The sequence below is a fragment of the Stigmatopora nigra genome, chromosome 16 (genome assembly GCF_051989575.1).
Source record: "Stigmatopora nigra isolate UIUO_SnigA chromosome 16, RoL_Snig_1.1, whole genome shotgun sequence".
NCBI lineage: Eukaryota > Metazoa > Chordata > Actinopteri > Syngnathiformes > Syngnathidae > Stigmatopora > Stigmatopora nigra.
This window is the reverse complement of record NC_135523.1, coordinates 3,394,744-3,415,783: the sequence shown is the minus strand read 5'-3', so window position 1 is coordinate 3,415,783 and position 21,040 is coordinate 3,394,744. Positions and strand designations below refer to the sequence as shown.

The window sequence follows — 21,040 nt, the reverse complement described above, 5'->3', positions numbered from 1 at the left end:
CAAAAAAAAATTAATTTGACGATTATAATTTAATTATTCCTGAGCGCCCATTAATTTTATTTTTGATGATATGAAATTGAAAACCTTAATGAAGTGTTGGGAGTTTATATTTAACTGGGAATTGCGGCAATTTGAAACGCCGTGCCTCAAGTGATCCCTGGCCTCATCTCCGAGGTGAACAAGCCCGCAGGGTTTGCCCTGAAAAAGTGCGGCAATTAATAAAGCGCTCAAGGACAAACGGCAAAAAACTCGGGGCCATCCGTCCATCAATGACTGAAGTAACTCCATCTTTCTTTCTGGTTCTAAAAACCACTAAAAATCAACTTATTTTCAAGCGTCACAGATGATCCAGTGTGAAGAGGTCTTGTGAGGACTTAGTGTAGGGCCCTTTAATGTGTAATTTTCCGCAATCAGAGACCCGCAGCCTTCAGGCGACAATGAATCATCATGACTTATAATTGCGTCCTTCTCGCCAGACGGGGCACAATGGGGGTGCGCCCTGGCCATTTTTTCTCATGCACTCTGTACTCACCCCCCAGTATTATTGACAGAGGTGTGGCATATCTAATTCAAGTAGGGGCTCCAAAAACCTCATTGTGACTCTTGGAGTTATTGTTTTTTTTATCTGATAGGTGAACCCCCTTTTCAGTCCTTTTGGAGTCCTTTCAATAGTTGAAAAACTAAAGGTCAAGACAAAGACCAAGTTTTCAATTCGTCTTTCCCAAAAATTTCAATAAGAATATAAAAGAACAATTTAAAAAAGTGCCAGCTGATACCTTTGGTAATTTTAGTAGAGTGCAATTGGATGGTCATGTGAGTTTTTTATGCTGATTCAACAGAGTATTATTTTTGTCATAATGGTGGTAATAGGAGAACTATGTATTTTTAATTGAATTGATTTGAATGCTTGCATTGTGCATGCATGCAAGTATAATGAGATTTTATTTTTCACTATGTAGTGCACAAATAACAACAAAAAAGTTGGTTATTAGTAGCTTTAGAGAATTCTCCATAAAATAGAGATAATACTGCATAAAACCTTTTTGTTTAGTGGTGTTTTTTCCCTATAAAATACAAATACTCGTGTACTGACAGTAGATAAAAATGTACATGTATGTATTTTGACTGTAATGTTTGTTAATTAAACTAAAATGAGTTTTTTTCCACAAAAAAACTGTTTTTTTTACATGCAAAGGGGAAAAAAATCATCCAAAATGTACACTGATACAATTTAACTATCCCAAATTCATTATGCAAAAAAAGAAAAGTGAAATACAACTGAACTGTGCCAAGCAGCAATTCCATACCGGAATCTTTTGATCAAATACAATAGACTTTCAAGGCCCCTTTTTACCAAAGATGCAATGCGGATTCTGCACACGTCGATGAAAAGCTACTTAAGTTGTGCAGGAGAATGTAAATGCTTGAGTTGTTGTGTTCCTCTTTCAAAGTCCCACGAGGCTCCAGCCAACACTACCGGCAGGTGGGCAACAAGAAAAAAAAAACAATTTATGGGGAATGAATCCCCTTATGTATACAATAGGACACACGTGAGGCTGCCAATGGAGATGGAGCACGAAACCCACTTGGACGCTTGATGAATGCGCGCCGAGGGATAGAATTGGAAGGGGGCCTGATATGGGGCCTCACCTTAAGTGATGTTAGCACCGACAGTCGCCATCCACCTTGTATATATGCTGGGGAGGAGAGGTGTTATTGATTTCTGGTGCAGCAAAAATGCACTCAAAGTGCAAAGCGCTGTTGGCTTGAAGGTTCATTTTTTAACCCCAGGTCTGAAAAAAATGGCAAGTTAACTTTCCATAGGTTATAATTGAATTAGGGGTTTAAATTAAATAGAAATACAGTTTTTGGTTGATTACCTGAATAGACAATTTGATTTATTATTAAGTATTCCAGCAAGTAGTGGATTTAATGATCAATATAAGCAACCAAGTCAGGTTTTTTGATTTGCATATTTATATTTTGGCGAGATTTTTTTTGTGGGATCTCAATGGGGTTGGAGTCGGGGGATGCAAAATTTGAGGAAGGTACCTCTTTAGCTACCTTTAATAGCAAGCATGGAAATCTTTCGCAGAATACAAAATGGCAGGGGAATAAGTTCAAGGCTACTGAGGTCACTGACTTTTATATTTTAGTTACAAGATATGAGGCGTAGAATTTTGATGAATGTAGACGCTCTTACTTGAAGACAAAAAGAGATGGAGCTGAAGATTGGCGCCGCAGGGCCCCCCAAGACAGAAGACAGACGCGTGAAACGAGGTGGAAAGTAATAGTCTGGATTCAGGTTAGGAGTGACAGTATGTCCGAGCCTTAATGGAATGTTACTGTCTGGTTTCTACTTACAACTGCATGTCAGACAAAAAGTGCACATGTAAGAAAAGGGGTGTTGATTTTAGTTGAAGAAAAAAAACTATAAAAACAACTGTACTGCAGGGGAGTTTAAAATCAGTTTGGTTTTGCAGGTTATATTAATGCTAACTTGTTCTCATTTGGGCTGGACTTGTCTATTTTTGGCCCAAAAAGTCAACATACGTACTTATTAGGCGTCCAAACCATTTTGACTGGAAGGGATAGATTAACATACATGTCCGTTAGGCAGAACAACCTAACGGACCGGATCGGACCCCCCTCATAAATATATTTTTCGCATTGTAGTTGTAAGATTCTCTGGAGTAGGTCTTCTAAGGTACATTATGGTCGTAAAAAAGAAATAAAAAGTTTTTTTGCACATCTCAGCAGGAGTAAAGTGATCTATTGTTATCTTAAAATTTCCACTGCTTGCCTCCCCATGATCATTAATAATTCAGGCGCCACAAAAATTTAATTGCGCTGTAATTAAAAGTGCAAGTCGTCCTTTTTCATTAACAAATGATTATTGTAATTAATTGTTTCTTCAAAGAATGCTCATCTTCATTTGTGTTGTGTTGATTGACACCACTAATTAATGTGACGGTCAAAAGTTGTAATTAATCTTTTAGACAACATTTGTCTTAAATACGCTGGAATAGGAGTTGGGGATTAGTAGATAATTAGTGCGCCTGTTCCCCCCTTATTAATTAACTTGGCCCATTTACATTTATCCTAATTGTCCTGGCAAGCTCATTTGCGTCATTTTGCCCGTCTTATTTTAATTTTGTTTTTCTCCCAGCATAAACTCACGTGTTCCTTAATTTCTAAAAAAAAAAAAAACCTTTTGAACTGGACTGTTACATTTTAAAACATGGCAGGATTTTAATTTATTTGTATTATGTACTATGCGCCATAGAAGTTTAAAAAATGGATTTTGGCTGCTTTCACCATGTAATTTTTAATCAGCATAAACTTTTTGGCAATGAAGTGAATGTTATTGAGGCTGAAGTTAATCCACATTTAAATGAGCTGCATACTAATTAGAGGTATTCCCTTTCCTTAATTGGATTGAACAGCACTGTAATGTAATTTGGTTGAATTCTATCACATTGTCTCATAATTGAAGTGGTTCATGCCATAATTGGAGGGCATGGGATTGCATTGTAATTATAGTGAATTACATTTGGTGAATCGCAAGAAAATTAGCTTTGACCATATGCCCTTATAATTTCATGTTTTGTACCATGACTAACAATGTAATGATACATTCATAATGTAACATAATATACAGCGCAATGTATTCCAACATAGATGTACAAAACCTAGTATAATTTGCCAGAACATAATGTACCATAACGTAATCTAATTTGCATTAATGTACCTTAATATAATGTAACAAACTGTAACTTAATGCAAGATAATTTAACATGACTCAATGTAATATAATGTAATGTATTGTAATTAAATATAATGCAACGTAACAATGTAATTTTAGCATATTTCTTATGGAGCAAATTATATTGTGTTGTGAATTATATCGTATAGCATTTTATGAAAATAATGACTACATACAATTGGAATGTATTGTTATACTAAATTATTTTTGATTGATTATATTGGATTGAATAATTATAACAAAAGTCCCCCACTTTTTAGAGAATTTTATTGCAATAGGAATCAATACTATTGAGTTAATTGATACTCTCAATATCTCCAATTGTATTTATCACATATTTATAACCCCTCTTGGATAAATGATGCTTTAGAGCAAATTCAGTCCCTTAAATGAAAAGAGAACTTGACATACGGTAAGTTTACTTTTCCAACCCAATCTTTTCTCTGCATAATTATGTGTATTAAATTAATTGAGGCCTGTACATTTGCATATCTGGGTTATTTCTCTTTCAAGGGTGGATTGGGACAGGTCTATAGGGAGGGAAGAAATTATTACAATGCGCCAGACAGTCCGACTCCGCCACCATGTCTGCCGCTTCATTTTTTTTACTTTCCCTCTCCTCCAGGGAAGCTCTGGTCCCAACACCTCTGGAAAAAAAGATGGGATTTTATCAGGGTGCAATATAGGAGTCATATCAATGAGATTTTTATAATGGACTTTGCCATCCCCGTTAAACATGATATCCTTAAATAGCACATATACACTATTTTTTTTTTTTTTATAGGAATGAGAATCACTTCTAAAGGCAATTTCATGGGAAGTGCAATCTGATTCTGACCAGTAAAATGCTAACTGGGGAATATGCCTTCATGTTCCTGGTGACCCTTATTGCTCCACTGCAGAAAAAAATAAAATAATAATTATTGTGTTGTTATGGGTATACTCCCTAGCTAATATTATCCTTCACTTCAAAGTGAAGCAATACACTTTCATTTCCCCCAAAGACATTTTTCAAGTAGAGTATCTTGTGGAAATATAAAAAGCTATGAATGCTTGGAATTATGTTCAGCTTCTTTTCATCTATTAATTATGTTTCACTAACTCATTTCAACAAGGATGGGTGAATCATTTGAAAAATGGTTCCACAATAGTACAGTTTATGTAAATTGTGAATAGTGAGTCAATTTTGTGTCAGTTTTTTGTCCTTAAGGGCACTTATTGGGCCACAATTTTTGATTTTGAGGGATTTCCAGGTGTCTTTCTATTGGTTTTAGTCCAATTTTGGGTTCCTCATGAACTCCTAGCGGTCCACTTCTGGCCCTAGGCTGCAAGTTTTACACCCCTGTAGTATATTTTTCTTGATATATATTTATTCTCCAACAGAAACCTGATGATTTTATACCTACACCAACTGCTATCTGGAACTGTTGCTACTTCACACCACTTTGTCAAAGACACCAGTTGAAGAAAAACTACCCCAAAGCATGCTTCTTCACCAGGTAGGGTTATCTTATTATATTATATTATCTTCTCATCATAAGTAATACAGTTGCCAACAAATCCAACCTTACCAAAAAAAATCCCTTAAAAGCATATAGGAAAATGTGTTATAACCGCTTTTAAAACTAAACAAGTCCATTCATATCAGTATTCCAAAAGTGGCAGCTTATCGACTATAATTCTTTCATCTCCTCACATCACTAAATGATTCTGATTAGGTTTGTAATGAATGATTTGGCTCTCAATGACACTTTGCATAAGAACCCGAAAAAAACATCTTTCTACCAATATGTTATGCAAACACTGATATTAATTACTGATTCGCACTGGCCATGTCGATTGCCAATATGAATTTTTGATCAGAGTTTTCAGACATAACCCCTTTCCCCCCCTCCTGCTAATCTAATAGAAAGGCAGCCTGTCTGGATAGAGTAGAATAACAATTGACCAAATGCTGGCAAGAAATTGTTTTAACGCAGCATGGTGCATTTATATCAATGCTGCCCCCCTGGAAAGGAATCCTGTCCACAATTTTCCTGACATAACCCGATTAAAAAAATAACTAAGATCACAGAAAGTGGTCACCAAAACAAAAACAAGCAGGGATACTTTCATTCATTAAATTTAATCCACATTCATCTTTTTTTTAATTAACCTACCCTGCGGCTTGCATCTGTTGAGATGTCTGATATTTCATTTTAAGTGTGTTGAAATCTAAGCAACAAATCACAGGAGTAAGACTACTTTTTACCTTAGTTTTTTGTTAGTTAATTAGCATCTCAATGGGTGTCAAACTTTTTAGAGCCAAAAAAGTCCAAATGCAAATAAATCTACCACACTTCAATTGTATTGTGCAGGATTTTAATATATATATAGACATGTACTCCTAATTGTACTACAAAATTGAAACACGACATAGGACAGATTGAGGGTGATTTGGGGAGTTAAGGTATATAACATTTAAAACATTAAATATATTAAGACAACGGCACATTTTTGTCTAATGCCATTATAATAAAGCAAAAATAGTTTTGCAATATACATTACATACAGTAGTTAATGCTATTTCAAAGAAGTAACATGTTTAAGAGCTAGTAGTTAAATTATAGTGAGTGTTCTTGCAAAATTGTACTGCCACCTTTTGGATATGAACATGTGGTGCATCATCGTACATAATAGAAAGAAATCTGCTCTTAAATTAATCCTCATTCGTGATCATGAGAAGTATAATTGAAAAATAACTAAACATGGGTCACCATAACCTATATACAGTTATATTACAGTTTAATTTGCTGGTCTAATTCCATATGAAACACTATCAGAAACCACAAACATCCTGTGTGAGTCCATAGCAACGGGGCCACTGGTTTTCTCTGGGCACATGCAAAGTGTGACCATTTGGGTGATGCTCATGCCACTCAACACGAGAATAAGGCACCCTGTTGATGTTTGGATCGTGTTAGGGCACTTGATTCAAACTCCAATGATAGTTATCAACATTGATGTTGTAGGTCGCACTTACCACAGTAAATCATATTAGTAGAAAAGCTGTAGTACCAGTAACCTCTGGAAATGATGGCCGCCGAACCCATAATCAGGATGATGTAAATCGTGAAGGTATGCCGCATGTATTCTCGGAGCAAAAAGTTCTGCAAGAAGAACCTTAAGTAGAAGATCTAAGATTATTAGCAGCCAGCATATCAGGCCGAAGAATTGTCGTTGGGTCTTTACCAAATCACAGCACACACAAGGAGAATGGTGAGGACGATCGTGCTGACAAGAGGCTCCTTCATGCCAGCATTGTACTTGAGTGCAATACCCAGGTGCTGCGTGGCGTTCAAGAAACTCCAGCCGCAATAAAGACCAAAGCCGTTGTGTACCTTTAAGAGATGATAGGTACACAAATTGCTACGTTGATTGACCCAAGACGTAAGAACTGCAATTATTAGGAAAGCGAAAGCAAACTTTTGTGTACTGGTCTGTAGACTCCTCACCCAGTAGCGGATTGATCCGATCTTTTTGGGGTCATTGCAGACCAGCCAGGTCTTGTACCGGTACAGATTGCGGTAGGACACGAAAAGCATCCCAAAGCTGAGCACGGTTTGAATCCACGATAGAATCACGGCTCCCAAGACCATGCTGTCAAAGGCAAATGTCAACCTTCCATTGCCAAATAGACTTGATTCAATTGATTCTTACCGTCTGTCCCAGAGAAGAAGAGTCCCAATCCCAGCGCAGCACACCACGGACCAAGTTAGGTAAAAGAGTGGCGGAAGAATTTCTGGGTTGCAAGGATCGCGAATGCCACTGTGCAGAAAATCCCAACACAGGACATAACCGCTTATCCAGCGCTGGTGTTACTTGAACTTTGTGCTCACCTCTTGTAAAGACTGTAACAAGCTGCCATGAGCCACCATTCGCACCAGATCACAACGATGAACCAGACCTCATTGGACCAGTTATCCATCGTCACTTCGAGGGGGAAACTTTCGGATACATTTTTGACAGAAGTCTGAAACAGAGCTACAGATCGAGGCAAAAATGACACAATGCATCTGACCCAAAACAGTTGCTAAAGACTGCACTCATTTTTTAAACATAGTCTCCTATCTGTCTATGTCAGTTAACTAGAATGGAGATTTCACTCACCATTAGGCACCGTTTCATCCAATGCAAAAATGGAGAGAATGTCACAAATTAATTGGACAACCAAGGCCAGGATGATACTCCCAACATGCAAGTACACATGTAGCTGGCTTCGGGGCGCAGCCGCGGACGGCGGCTCGCCCAACATAGTTAATTCGACTGCGGCTCAGACGAATGCCAATCCTCCGAAACTTGTAGCGCATACTGTCGTTAACTTGGTGTACTTTGGATGGGCAGATGATAACTTTTTCTCTGCAGCGACGTTTGACTGATGTGATTATGACTTCATGCTGATAACTCTAACTTGCATTTGAGCGATATGGACTGCTGTGCTGATAGTGGAGAACAAAGTATTGCTTGTATCAGGATTGGAGAAAATGAATACTCTGCAAATAAAATGACAGGTAGCAGAAGTCAGGGTGCTTTTTCTGTATAGGATTCAGTTAGTAATCAACTTATTTATTGGCATTGATAGGGATAGGTATCAAATCCATTGGAGTTGGGTTGGTTGCATTGAATGATCATGTTTCACTGACATTTATTGCGCTAGATATCCAATCAATTTTGACTGAGAGCCTCCCAGTCAAATTGGATTGGACGGGGAGCTTCGTTATTGACAGCCAATAAGTTCATCTAAAAACTGTAAGAAGTTATTCAATATTAAATTAAACAACAGTGAGTAAATATCTAAAAACAAAAGCCAGTATTTAGTAGTTTTAGAGTAATAGCCTGTATTACAGAATGAATGAATTTAGAGACTAAAAGTGTATTTTAAAATAATTATAAAATGATGACAAGACATTCTGGTGATTATTTGAATACTCCGACTATCAACACATTTATCAATATTTCATGAAATGGGTTAATAATAACAATGGTCAGATAGTTATTAATTTTAAACAGTTGGATAACACACCCATTGTTATCATAGTCAGTGTAACACGGAACGCAGCCAACGCAATTAGCAAGGCAACAAAGATAAAAAATAAGATTGTGAAAATGATAAGACGGCTCTGAAAGATAATATGAAAAATTTAAGTTGTTTGGGAAACGTGGAAAGCAGACAGAAAACACTTTGACTCCCCAAATAGCTTAAAATTGGTCATGCTGACGTTTTTTAGGGTTGGGAAACTCATTTTTTTATGTATAGAAAGATTGAGAACCTTGCACTACAGTATTTTCTTTGAAATACTTCACTAGGATGCAGTAAAGGCATTCCACACGGTGTCACTATTGCACTCAGGTACATTGTAGGAATCCATAAGCTGTCATCACTACTATGTCGTTCATAAATGGTCCTTCTTCACTCACTAGTCCAGCATCTATTTGAAAACGTTACGCAATTGGTCCTGTCACACCGCATGAGCTAAAAATAAAGCTGTTCAAGTCCAAGCAAGTACGTCGTGTCCATGAGTGTCATAGTCCATATGATGCAGTTATTCTGCTTCACAGGAGAAAGTGTGTGTGTGGGTGGCTGTGTGTTTGGGTGGGCCGGAGAAGGAGAACCGCTTCAGGCAACTTCCGTCACCTGCTTCCCCCACGTTTTGCGGAACTTCAACTTACTTACCAGAAACCGAAGGCCACTTTGCCCCAAAAAAAAAAGCTGTGTTCTTCATGCTCCACGTTTCACAAGAACTAATTTAACTGAGTCTTATTGTCCTGAATTTGTCCTGTACGCCCGATAGAGGACAAGGCGCAATTTGTTGGCTGCTCTATTCTCCTAATGAATACACTCACACTCGATTACACGCCCCGCTTTCGTTCATCGCCCGCCGAGTGTGACGGGTGTGTCGCAATGTCGAGTACCTCAGCAGTTTAAATCGGGGTAAGATCAGGTGACCAGTACTATAGAAGTTGAACAGTTTTATAAAAATAGGCACCTTAAGTCAAGTGCTAGTTTAAGCATATACGCTGTAACCTACCTAAAGCTAGTTAAATTAACTTCTTTTGAGTGTAAATAAACTTGAAATTACTACTAATACTACTTGGAAAACATATTTAAGTGTCAAATGACCACATTTTAAATCTATTGGCTTCATAAAGACACATTTACGACTATAAGGCCCACCGCACTAAGGCTCACTACACTATAAGGCTCACTGCACTATAAGGCGCACCCTCAATGAATGACACATTTTATTTTTCTTCCATATATAAAGCACACTGGATTATAAGGCGCAATGTCTATTTTGGAGACAATTTATGACTTAAGCGTGCCTTTATAGTCGTGAAAATACGGTATCTTGCAATATTTAACAAAAACTGCAGTGTATCGACTCCATGCTTGTACACACAATTCAATAAACAAACATGAGTAGTCAAATGATTATGATTACATAAACGTGCCCAGTGCATGAACTCTAATTTCATCCATTTTTATGGGAATCCACATGACAGTTGAGGATTCTTGGAAGTTGACCAACGGCATCTTGGCGCTTTCCACTGCTTGTTGGAAGCGAGGCCCGATGCTTCACTGGCACGCTCGCCTCATCGGGCTTTTCCTTCTCCTTCTTAATTAGGGGGCATGACTAACCAGCTCTGCGTACTCTCGCTGTGTATTTACCGCCTGGCTGCCAAGGCGATGTGACTTTCACGGCGTATTTGCGGCACCGCGTCGCGGGCTCCCCCGCGGACGCCAGCCAGCGTCGGCTGCTTCCGGATGTGGATTACAAAATGAGTGTGAGGAAGGACGGAGAAGGTGAATGACTAGATCGACGTAGTGCCTGTAATTTTAGTTGGTTTTTGAAGTATTTTATACTTGGTGTTTCCATTGTCAAGGCCGTGTACTTGCTGTCAATCAAGTCTCAGATGCAGTGACGCATTGGACCGTGGAATACCAAAGGCTGTCAGTAATCCTAACTGATCCCTTTTTGAATTGTTGTATTGATTTCATAGTGAGGCATTGATGAAGGTCCTTCTCCTTGTCACTCTTGTTATTGTGTTGGAAAATTTGGAGATTATGCCATCAAAACATTCAACATAAGCATGTTTTTCTTCGCTTCGCTATCAACATCTGCCAATGTGACAGAGTTTGTAGCAATTTGCTCTTAAATAATTGATTATAACATAAGGTCATTTATCAATTATACAATTGTGGATCACTTGTGATAAGCTTATCTGAATACAAGCAATACTATATACGCTCAGTTATTCGAGAACTTTAGTCATACTCTAGTCATACTTTAGTCATTTCCTCACAGCATAGTATAACAACAGTAAATTTATAATAAAATACTATAGTTGCCAGAATTGTTCCATTAAAAATTGGCAAAACTATACACAGTTAACCATCAAATTAAATCCTTTTGTTTTTCACTTCCCTCAATAACGGGGATGTCCAAAATTTTTACTCCAAGGGCTGCTTTTAAAATAATCAAAATCAGGTACAGGTAAGAAAAGTAGGTTCTAAAATGTATCTTTCAGTATTAACTCATTGGTGTCCCACCAAAATAGCTCTTTATCAGAATGGATGACTTTTTAATGCTATTAATTTATTTACATTAAACAAAATACTGAAATTCTCATTTTGACCACTTATCTAATAGAGAAAGTGACTACCTCCATCTATTGAAAAATGCAATAGACAGTAGGCTGTACTTAAGATTCATTTGCAGACCATATTCAATCTTATTTTCATAATTTGCTCTGTGTTACAGCACTAAAGAAGAATAACATACCGACAACTAAATTGGCATTCAAGTGAGACAATAACCACTCTTCCGAACACATTGTGCATGTCGCATTGAGGTTCAATGACACGCTTATAAAGTCGCAGACAGACTAAATGAGCAGGTTTCCTTCCAGGGCGTGGGGTCTCACTAAATGCTTAGATTAGCACGATAACGAAGTGACTAATGCGCTGACTTCCGACTGGCCGAGTGCACAAGGGTTCAAACTCGGAGAGGCTTTAATTAAAATTAAAATCAATTAAAACCACACATTTGCCAGTGTTTTAAAACCCAATCACTGCCCTTGACGGCTATAAACGTCACATTTTCGTTGAGATCTGATGACTGATGTTCAACATGACTTATATAAAAACACATCAATGTTCGGTTCTTTTAAATCCAAGCGTTATTCTTGGTTTTTATGGACACCGCGTTCATTTCAGGAGGTAAACAAGAAAGCTAAATGACACCCTTTGCATTCACTTTACACATTTTGCCAGCCATTTACGAGTGCGTGAAAGTCTATGCAGATAAGCCTTTGATTTATGCCACTAATGGGATTTTAAAATGCTAATCTCGTGAGACACTCACTCTGGAGTAAAATGGCCAACAGCCCTGAATGTTTACTAAAGATTTTCTTTCACAGTAACAAGAAAAAATGAACCAAAAATAGTGTTTTCGGTTATTTTTTTTTAGATTTATCTGAGTCATTATTACAACTTATCCTGTTTTTTGCTGCCCATGTGAAAACAGTTTTAAGTGAAACTTGAGTAATGATACGTCCCCTGACATCATCAAAAGCAACATCAGCATTGTTTCCTTCCGTCTGTGAGATTTAGTTTCAAAACCCGATCGAAAAGCCATTGGCTTAGCACCATTGTTCAGGTAGTATCTCTTGTGGAATTACTAGTTTCTATGAAAGGATTGCCTGCCACTTATTTCTAACAAAAGCTTATATTTTTCCACCTAACTTCACTCACAGGCGTCAAACCCATGATCCAGGGCCCAGATAGTGTCTGCCACATCATTTTATGTTGTTGACAACAGTAAATCATATGCGTCGGCTTTGTTTCTCACGAAAATAATATTAATAAAAATTTTTCCAACCCTCCATTTAGTCGTTGCCGGTCAAATGGTGACAGAGACTGTTGAAGCCAGCTCTGAAAATTATATTCACGAGAGAGAGTTTAATATCTAAGTACTGTTTAATATCTAAGTACTTTTTAATATGTAAGTACTGTTTAATATGTAAGTACTGTTTAATATCCAAGTACTGTTTAATATCCAAGTAATGTGTAATATCCAAGTAATGTTTAATATCCAAGTAATGTTTAATATCCAAGTGCTGTTTAATATCCAAGTGCTGTTTAATATCCAGGTGCTGTTTAATATCTAAGTACTGTTTAATATCTAAGTACATTTGACCGGCAACCAGACGTCCGGTCACGCTCCATTAGTTGTCCAGTAGTCGATTGAAACTGCATTTTCATAAACCCTCCATTCGGATGCTAATTATATATGAATTTCCTTCGAATTGAATTGTAGTATCTTAAAATAGCTTCTTGGAAACTATTGAACTTACCTGTGTTTTCTGGCTTTTTGTGCCATAATCTAGTGTGATGTATCCAATACTGTAGGCAGTAAATTGCACACACTGTAGATCAAGGACGGCATGTAACCTTCTTGGCAGAGGTAACGACCCTCCTTTCTGCTGTTTCGAGCTGTCACGATAAATGTAACGAGAGCTGACTCGTTTTCCGGGGTCAGCTTCTTTCGCCGGCGTGAGCGGAGCCCTTATGACACCTGTCACTTCGGCTGGGACTCAGCGAGGTAAACATGTTGTGCTCGGTCGGAAAGCGGTAGACAAGAGAAAAATGGAAATGAAAAAAAATATGGACGCTGAAAAGAAGGAGAAATGTGTCGCAGTCAAGCAAAAAATTATGTGCTCGTTGCACTCCAAGCACCTTCTTCTTTTTCAAGTTGTCACATTTTCTGTCCTAACCCATTTTTATTGTATTTTACATTGGAGTCGATGAATAGCAGATTCTGAATGCTACATTCATTTTGAAAAGAAGCATTAAAGAATGTCTCTACCTTGAATGGAAGGGAAATTCAGGTTTAAGGCAGAAAATAATGAGCCCTTAAATTGTATAGTCAAGTGTAATTGTGTGTCAATTTAATTTATTGGCCTGGTCATTTTAGATATAATATTTGGAACTATCTTTTTTCGTAATGGATTAAAAGAACTGGATTAAAAGACCAGAATATTCAGATTTTTATAGATCTATAACAATGTTTATTTTAGCTTTTGTAAAATATATTTTTAGATTTGACTAAATGATTTTTGAACTAAAAACACAGAAAAAATGGATTAAAAATGACAATTATTGATTTAAAAGGGGGAAAATCAGGAAATTTAATATACATCTATACTCTTGATTTTATTTTAATCCTAAAAAAGAAAGTACAAATATAGAATAGACACCCTAAAAAACACTACATCCGGTTATTCACGATACTGATTAACTGTGATAAATGAGGTTTTACTGTAATCACAACATGTGTCATTTTATTTAAACTTCTGAACTCAATGAAATTTGACAGCTTGTGTGATTTGCTCTAAGAAAGCTCGCCTTGGTTTATTACTCTTGCTTTAATTCACACCTCTCGTTCATCCGCTTAGCCGAACGCCACATTTGTTCAATATTTCATGTTACTTTCTTTTGTCAAGTGTAGGGAGGTGTGAAGAGCACAAGATGCCCCCGGAGGAGAACTCGACGAGAAGGAAGGTGAGCATACAGACTCGTTGGCTCTTTTTCATCCCTGACAGATTGCTGGGATTGTACTTGGGACCTTTTGCACTCAAGCACATGCAAAATGGAATGTGTCGAAACCGCAGAGATGTTAAAAACAAGCTTTCATCCGTTTTAAAGTCATGAAACATTTAATCAACAAAATGTTGTTACCACAAATAGGACAACAGTTGAACTCTTAGTCATCAGAGACAGACTTTTTACTTTGTTTAATATTCAAGAAATGCAAACACCAATTTGACATAGCAGTCATCTTGAATAAAAATTCCATCCATGTTGGTTTCTTTCACATTTCATTGTATGGCAATCATCATTTTCAATGTAAAATTGGTATGTACTTCAAATGTGTAAATATTTCAGTTTCTATCTTTTTTTAGGGAAATTTGAATTCTATAGTTCCAAAACTGAAATTAGTTTGGTATAATGCACCTAACATTTGTCAAGAAACAGCTGCCAGACTAAAAAATACAATAAAAATATTTCATAATTTTTTAGGTGTCCCTCAGGGGTCAATATTGTGCCCCAGTAATTTTCAATATTTTATGAACTACTACAATAACAGCAATCATTCAACTTGAATTTAACATACATCAATAGTAAACAAAATTTTTCTTTGTATTATTTGGAAATTAACAAATACTGCATTTTATTTTTTAAGGTTAAAGTACTGCATTCTCAATATAAAGTCATTGCCATCATAACATTTTCAGACACTGCCAACTGAGTTAAACGTCACACAATTGATTGGACGTCATATAATTATCTCAGGAAGGTAGACAAGTGCTCCTTTTTGTTACAGTAGCGTACATAGCTGGCGGCCATGTTGAGTAGGTCATTTTATTATCATATCGGGTGCAATAGTAGCAATTACCCAATAGATACTCATTAGGCAGCTATGACTTTCTACTTGGATAAAGTCTACTAATGAGCTAATAAAAGCATGCACTCATTTTTTTTAAGGAGCCCCAACATGCTGGAAGGCAAAGACTTGATGGGAATGAATTCCAAAAGAGACGAGGTGGTTGAAGAGAACATCAAAGACTGGAAGATGTCCCTGCAGAGAGCAGCATACGCCTCGATGGCAAATGTTAGGTGGGAACATACTTAAAGCTTTCACTGGATCATCCCTGAAGTATTTTAATGGAGGCGGCCGGGAGAAGATAACAGCAAAAAAAAAGCTATACCTCCTGCTGGGTGTCGTTTGAGCTTGTGCGCTGATTTAAAAATTATTTGGGTGACATATTTTTGTGTTATTTTTACACATTTTTACTAGTACTGCATTTTTTTTTGCTGATTTTGGGACAAAAATAGAAAAAATACTACTGTGTTTAAAAAAGGTTTGAATACTTAAATACGGCATCCATTTGAATGTATTAGAATATTTTCTCATTATTTTGTCACTCATTGTTTAACTCATTGTCATTTTTAGATGGCCAATCTATTTGGAGTGGAGGGATGGCAGTGAATAAATGAACTGAATACAACTGGATACCTTGATAGAAATTTTCAGGTCTGTATTTAACAATTGACTTTTACTACTTTGTACTTTTACCTGACTAACGTACATTTTTTGGCTTTTCATCTCACCTCCAGGCCAACAATTAATTTATAGTCAAGCTTGACGTCTCTGTGTGGCAAACGGCAGTGGAATCTTTATTAAGGTAAGCTTATTCATTATTCATATGTCTCATACAGACACAAAGTACAAACGCGAATGCAATTATGAAGTCGCTACAGCACATTTGCCTTCCAATGCCAAGCAACCGTCTCGATGGCGATGCTCACTTGTAAACACACCAAGTGAATACTGGCGGTTTGAGGCTAATTGGGTTGAAAATGTGACATTCACATACGGTGACAATTGTGTGTTATCTTTCACATATTTTCAACTCCGTTCCTCTAGATGAATTATTGATAGCTAGCTGGCTGTTGCATGCTGTGCTGGAGGTAGTTGTAAAACTTGGAGTAGATCTATGCTCACGTTTGTATTACACTGACGTAGAAAGAGTCGCTTAAAGTTGTAGAATTTAATCAGGAAATTTGCCTGGAGACAAAAAAATAGTTTTGAGTTTCAAGAGTGGTCATAAAATAGACTTGTATCTTAGAGTACCAGTATGTGTTATGTTGTGTAATTATTTAGCTGTTTCTATATCTTAATTCTGTATAGTACAGGTGTCAAACTCGCAGGCGGTGGGCCTGATCTGGTCCGCCATGTTATTTTGTGTGGTCCGTGAATGCAAAAGCGCTTTGAATTTTTTTCGATAAAATAAAAGTTTCTTGAATGGAAAATTGAGCACTACTGATATCACAATATCACATAATTTAATTTAAAATAATAAACAACAAATGATCTTTTAAAAACCCTGATTTTGCTAAAAAAATATATTTTTTAAATCCTGTTTTTCTTTTTTAATTTAACAATAATAAATAAATGAGCAACAAAAATAAATAAATGAGCAATCAGCCCCCCTTTTAAAGTTAAAATGTGTAAGTAAATACATACATAAAATCATACATTAAAATATGTAAGTAAATACATACATAAAAACATACATTTGAATGTGTAAGTAAATACATAAATAAAAACATACCTTAAAATGTGTAAGTAAATACATACATAAATACTCATTATTTCCTAGCAAGAGGAGTTAAATGATTTGCCCATTAACCTATTTGTCAAACAAAACTTCCCTCCGAGGGAAAACCGTCATTACAATGCGAGTTTGAGACACAAAAGTGTATCAGTCTTAAATGAATTGTAAGTAAACAACCGCATGTTTCCTATGAAAGCCTGTAAAGATTTACCGCATAACTTTTCCCAGGGTCCAATGGGATTCATTATGGTAAAAGCCAAGGAACAACACAGCAAATAATTCCGGTTCATACACACCTGAGTGTCTGCTCATAATCACTCTTCAGTCTGGAGGGATTATTGACTTCACTGACGCATCCACACTACATCTTCATTGACTCTCTGCAATAAAATAGTTGAAAGCAAGCCATCAGCCTCTGACTAAAACTGATACTCAATCAATGGGGGAAAACAAACATACAAACTACATTCAATATAATATATTATTTTGCTTGCTTTGTTTCATAAGGGCATCAGGGGATTTAGAATTGGATTTAATAATTGATCTTTTTTATTGTAGTATTTGCTTTAAATCAAGCCTAAAAATAGTATTATTTACTCCACCATATGACACAATTTCCACTCTATTAGTTTTATTTTCCACTCCCCTCAACCATGAAAAGCAGTGTTGAAAATGGAGGAATATTTTTGTTTGTTATTTTCTGATACTCACCAAAATATTCTGTTACTTTTTTTTATAAATATGTTTTAAATAAATGCTATTACCATCAACAGCTAGTTTGCATCCAGGCAAATAAATCCAGGCCATGTTTTGCTCAATCCCAATCATGTTCATCTTGTGTTCTCTCTCCCTCCCTCCCTCCCTTTCTCTCTCTTTCTCTCCTTTCCTCTCTCTCTCTTTCTCTCTCTTTCACACACACACAAATACAGGCACTTCCACACATGCCCTGTGATGCAGCCAAACACACGGAGCGATGCAGGGGGACACTACGACGGCGCTTTGGAGGCGGCCAAACAAGTGACGTCCTACTACTGCATCCACGCCGCAGTCATCTCCCGGCAAAGGAATATCGTGCCGGGGGCTTCCTCCACGCCAAAACGGACGCCGAGCTGCGTTGCCAAGGTAAGAATAACCCAAAAAAGAAAAGGGGGGAAGAAAAATGCGCAAAAAAAAAAATGTTCAACACGTTCACATCACTCGGACTCGCCACGCAAACCGGTTTCAGTCCAAATTTGCGCGTGTAAACGACACAGGCAGTTTAGTCTTGATATGACGGGCATATATTTTGCATTAATAGACCAATGGAAGCTTTGAACATCGTTCCGACCCCCCTCCCCCTTCATCCACTTGGCGTGTAAAGTGATAATGAGGCAATCTCAGAAGAATCCAATTAACAGCTGGTCACCTTTACCTTATCCCTATCTCTTTAATTTTAACTTGATAGGGAAAGTGTGATAAGTAGTATATGTGTCGGAGTACTTTAATTGACAGACTGGAGGAAATAAGTGAGGAAAAAGCACCTACAATGTACTATGAGTAGAATTTTTATATAAGGGAGCATAAGGGAGTAAATAGTACAAATCGGGATTGTTTGAGGGGTCAAAAGCTTTCTTGGATAAGGATTGCAGGTGCTTTTTCATTAAACTGGTTTCTAAACTGGTTTGATCTGTACACATGATTATCTAATAGTTGTACTATCATGATATGGGTAGGTATGGATTGAAATGTAGGTTTGAAAATACTTTTTTTGTATAAAAAAGCTAGAAATGAATACTTAAGTCGCATTTTTTTGTATAGTTTAGCTTAGGGGTTGGTTGATTTTAGTTTATTTTATTCAGGCTGACATTCATGTAGCAGTAGATATTGCTGGTGCCACTTTGCTGGAAGCAATTTACATTTTTTTATTGGCATAACTGGGTCATTGCATTGCATTTTGTTTTAATTTGAGGCACAGTACAGTTTTGGAGTTGAATTTTAAGACTAAGAGTGCAATAGAATGTGTAAATGTCGATTTTGTTGAGAGTCTGATGTTTTTTTTTGGTGAAACGAACTTATTCCTACTGTTGAAGAACTACAAAAGCATAAAAAATAGATTATATTTATCTGCCGAGCCCAAGAAAGACACGCTAATGTCATATGAAACACAATATTCTCAAAGCTGGTCCTGATCAAAGTGAAAAATCCCAAGGGAATTTCTTTGCTCTGATGTATTTTGGCACCATTTTAAAGCGAAACCAAACTTTGTCAAAACCTTGAAATTCATTCAGAAGAACGACATACGTTTCTCTACACAATCTCCCTTTCTCCATTCTTCCATCTTGACAGTACTGCATATTAGCTGTCCTATTTCTCTCACTGTTACCGTCATGGTCGTCATCCATATTCATCTTTCGCTTTTTGCCACTTGCTTCCGGCTTTTTCGCACCCTAGAAGCTTCTTGCGAATTGCCTAGCGTGCCACATGTGATTAAAAAATCACCGTCACAAATATAGTAGCCTGTGAAAATCATCAGGTGTGAATGAACAAAACCACATCTGTAAAAAAAAAAAAAAAAGACTTTCTGGACCAACTCCAGCTGTGACAGAAATACATTTAGAACCCTAAAGCGTACAAATCTTATTTTACCGAGTCAGTCTTATAAGAATTCTGCACCTGGTGATCTCCCTCATTAGAAATTGCATTATCTCGCTGGCGTATGGAGTCAGAATTGATATTCCGACTACGTCTAGGGTCAAGGATGCAAGTAAGGACGGGGGCCAAGAGGTCAGCCGGCTATGGAGAAACCATTAGCAGATTAGCAAAAAAAAAAAAAAAAAAGCAAGCACGTGTTTGAGGCAACGCGAATACCGGAACGCTGAGCCGCCGCACACAACATTTGAACTAATGAGGCGTGCAGTATGTAGCGTATTTAATGATTTTTAACTGCCTCTTTAAACTTTATCTTCTAGTGGTGAAAAGCACTGCAAGGCAGACATTTTTTTCCCCATCTCTATGAAGCAACCCGCTATCTGTTTATCTTCCATCTCCAACAAGCGTTCAAAGCCCCCCCCCCCTAACAAAAATGTCCCATCCCCCGTTAAGGATCTACATCGAGGCCATGGTCGTGGTGGCGGCGTGAAAATGGAGTCATTATTCGCTGCCTTGGCGTTTTTTGCCTGTCAGATAATGATGGACTTGTAGCTGAACTTTTCACCCTCTGCCTTTGCTTCATTAGCTACTGATACTTCTTCTCTCTTCTCCCAAGATTGTTAAAACTCTAGCAGAGAACTTATCTTATGGTACTTTGAAAACTTCACCTTTGCATGTTACATAAAAGCATTTTTTAGTGGTTATTGAAACATTGTAAACTGAAGCACAGTTAAAGTAAACATGTATGCACATGTATACACATATACACATAAATATATATATATGTATATACATGTATATACATGTATATACATGTATATACATGTATATACATGTATATACATGTATATGCATGTACATGTATGTACATATACATGTATATGCATGTACATGTATGTACATATACATGTATATGCATGTATATGCATGTGCATGCATGTATATGCATGTATATGCATGTATATGCATGTGCATGCATGTACATGCATGTACATGTATACACATGCATGTACATGCAAGCACATGCATATACATGTATATACATGCATGTACATGCATGTACATGCAAGTACATGCATATACATGTATATACATGTATATACATGTATGTACATGTATATGCATGTATATAAATGTATATACATGTATATACATGTATATACATGTATATAAATATACATGTATATACATATACATGTGTGTATATACATATACATGTGTGTATATACATATACATGTGTATATATACATATACATGTGTGTCTATACATATACATGCGTGTATATACATATACATGCATATACATGCGTATACATGCATATACATGCATATACATGCATATACATGCATATACATGTGTGTGTATATACATATACATGTGTGTATATACATGCATATACATGCATATACATGCATATACATGC

General features: G+C 36.9%; 1 protein-coding gene across 2 annotated transcripts in view; it reads left to right on the top strand.

Moving 5' to 3' along the window:
• The first annotated feature begins 5,165 nt into the window (after positions 1-5,165).
• Positions 5,166-21,040, top strand: part of dlgap1b (discs, large (Drosophila) homolog-associated protein 1b) — a 67,755-nt gene continuing 51,880 nt past the window's right edge. For both annotated transcript variants that reach the window (XR_013329175.1, XM_077736001.1), the window contains exons 1-6: positions 5,166-5,265; positions 14,312-14,369; positions 15,354-15,485; positions 15,823-15,903; positions 15,987-16,054; positions 17,917-18,109. The gene's annotated coding sequence lies outside the window, so the exon portion shown is untranslated. The remainder of the gene's footprint in view (positions 5,266-14,311; positions 14,370-15,353; positions 15,486-15,822; positions 15,904-15,986; positions 16,055-17,916; positions 18,110-21,040) is intronic.